This window comes from Dromaius novaehollandiae, chromosome 5 (assembly GCF_036370855.1).
Source record: "Dromaius novaehollandiae isolate bDroNov1 chromosome 5, bDroNov1.hap1, whole genome shotgun sequence".
NCBI lineage: Eukaryota > Metazoa > Chordata > Aves > Casuariiformes > Dromaiidae > Dromaius > Dromaius novaehollandiae.
In genome coordinates this window covers 31,115,938-31,118,929 of record NC_088102.1, presented here as the reverse complement: position 1 = coordinate 31,118,929, position 2,992 = coordinate 31,115,938, and positions in this window count along the sequence as shown.

The following is a 2,992-nucleotide window of genomic DNA, read 5'->3' as shown; positions in this document are numbered from 1 at the left end:
TTTTTAAACTGAACAGCTTTTCTACCATTTTCTTTCTGGTCCCTTCGAACTTACATTTCTTTCTGGGGCGGGGTGTGAAAACTGTGATTTGAAAACACGCTGTAAATCTGTCGTGCAGTTCAAGTATTTAATTGCTGACTTCATTGCAGGGTGCAGTTCGATGTTATACACAATTGAGTTTACCTGCAATCAGAAGCTAAAAAGGATGGTCCTGTTTCTTCCTCTCCCTGTCCCACATACTTCTGCTCCATCTCTTGTATAAAATCTAGGGGGAAAAGTGACTTGATTCAGTTCACTGGTCTGACTGAAAACTGTCTTTGTCTTGCTAAAGGGATAAACTGCTCCAGCTCACCCAGTGGCCACGCAGCTAGTACACTAAATATGAGCAAAATCAGGGGCAGACTGCAGTTTGACCAGATGAAGCAGGATATAAAGTAGCACCTCAATGAGTATTCTTCACTGGTAACGTTAGCTAGAGCCAAGTGTGGGCCAAAGTCCCCTATGCCACGGTGCCTGAGCCTGCTGCGTTGCATCTACCTTGCTGGTAGCAGCAGGGTGGGAACCCAATCAGTTTTGAACGCTGCAGCTTCCCCACCTGTGCCTGAGCCACCCCTCTTGACAAGCCGGCACAGGGGGGATAAGGGACCTTTGGCTCAAGCCAGGAGCCTGCCAGATGATATCGCCATACTCATCTGAATATCAGAATACACAGTCATTTTTGTGAGGCCGGAGTGTAAATTTGTAGCATCACACTCTAAGGGGCTGGCCAACAAATGCAGCAGAGTATGGTAGTCACACCGTGATTTCAGCAGGTTATTCGCAGCGGTAAGGACAGGTGTGTTCCTAGAGTCTGCGTTCCACATGCCTGACATGTAATCTCCGTGCAATGGAGATAGTGAGAGAAACAAAAACTATACTAGACATTAGGGTAAAATCTTTATGAAAGGAAATATGTAATATAGAATTGGAGTAATATTTACAATCTTTCATAGACCTGTATTTTAATCTGAGGAATTTCATCCTACATAAATATAATGCATTGAAATAAAATAATGCAAATATTCATATTTATGTAATTCTAAGACGGTTATCTCCCTGAAGGACCTTTTAATGATTTTATTGGTAGACCTTATTCCTAACATGGAGATAAATTGGTGTGCAATAGAATCACCTGAAATCCCCGGCAAATGAATCCTAAGTATCCTCTTCATGTAAAATTATATATATTTTGGAATGTAAAGTTCATATGCGCAGCCACTAGAATCTAATAAAAATATAACAAAAAGTGTTGATATGAATAATAGAAGCTTAGTGTTTCTGCAGGAGTGGAGAGAATGAAGAATTTTATTAAATTAGGTAACTGAAAATATGCATAATCTCTGCAATCACTAGAAAAATACTTGTTGGATGTCAATGAGGGTAGTTGGTTGCTGGTGTCATTTGTCTCAATGTTATCAAAAAAGACAGTTGGCTAGAAATAAAACACAGTGAATATTTTTAAAAGAAAAGAGCAAGTAACTGTGCAGTTGCTTCTTTATCATTCATAGCATGGGATGCATATTAGTCATCATAAATGCTGTGCTGGGGAGTAGATGCTTTAAAAGCTTTCTTCCTCTTCTAGAAATATCTTGGATGAAGAGCATAGAAGGAAATCCCTAGAGAAGAATAAACTATCATATTTATAAGAATATCCTATTGACTGACTAATTGGAAGGATACTGAAAAATTCCCAGAGGAAATGATCTAGAGCTCTATGACTTTTACAGTCAATACTTTTCTTAGTCAGAGCAAATATTTCTTTTAATGGCAGAGAAATCCATTTAAATTGAAAACACCATGTGTCAAACTTCCTAATTTGGCCGTAGGTTCAAAACCAACCAGCAACAGTGAAGCAAATGATAAGATTCCTACACTGAAAAATGAGGCTATAAGTTCAAAGCTGTTTTCTACCTACACTTGTGAGAGTTTTACCATTTACATCAACAGGAAAAGAATCAAATACTATACTTGTTAAACAAAATGATTGCCTCAGAAGAGAGAAAATGAATGCCTCATTTCTAAAATGCCCTGTCTAAAGGTGCAATCTTGTTTCTGTGTTTCATTTTCATGCCACTCTAGTACAACAAAAATACTGTATTGTGAACCTGCAAATACAAGTAGATCGATGTCCCTGACTGGAGAGTCCATAGGCAGAGGCTGAGAGAGTTTCTCTCTTTACAACAGGAAACATGGCAAAACTCCTGAGTGTGTGACAGGAGGGTGAGGGACAGGCAGAGAAGCAGCTCAGTGCATCCAGCATTTTGGTCTTCTCAAGGATTCCCACACCAACCTTTTCCCAGCTTTCATTTAGTTCCTGATGCCTATCCTTTCTCCCTTCTCTGGCTGTCAAATTGCTTTCTTTCCTGTGGAGCCAACTTCAAGATCATCTTCAAGAATTTACTCTGTCAATTGCCAGCTGTTCAGAGCTATCCTACAGAAAGTACTACTTAGCTTTGGTTTTTGAAAGTTCACCTGAGTATAACAATAGCTACAGAAACAAAACTTTGCAGCTAAACTAGAATCTGATACACTTGAACCAAATAAGTTAACCTGAATGTCCAGAAAATGATTCTTTTTTATGATGAACTGCAGTTTTGGTGAAAATTAATAAAGGTGAACATGAAAAATACACAATTTTATGCTTTGCATTTTTCTTAACTTCAAAGCAGTATTTCTAAGGCAAGCTTGTAACATAGGTTAGAGGTTTGTTTTCAGTATTTTTACAATGAAAATATATCTTAGACACATATTATGAACCCATAAGCCAGGAAAGCAAAATTCCGTTTATAAATTCAGTAAGCTGTAGCTGTCTGCTAGAAAACAAACATCAAAAGAATATTCAGTTCAGCAGTACATTAGACATACCACATATCCTTTGTACTCTTCCAGGCAGCACATATACCCTATGAAAGATTTACATGGATTGGTTTCACATAATATCATGCTTTTTTGG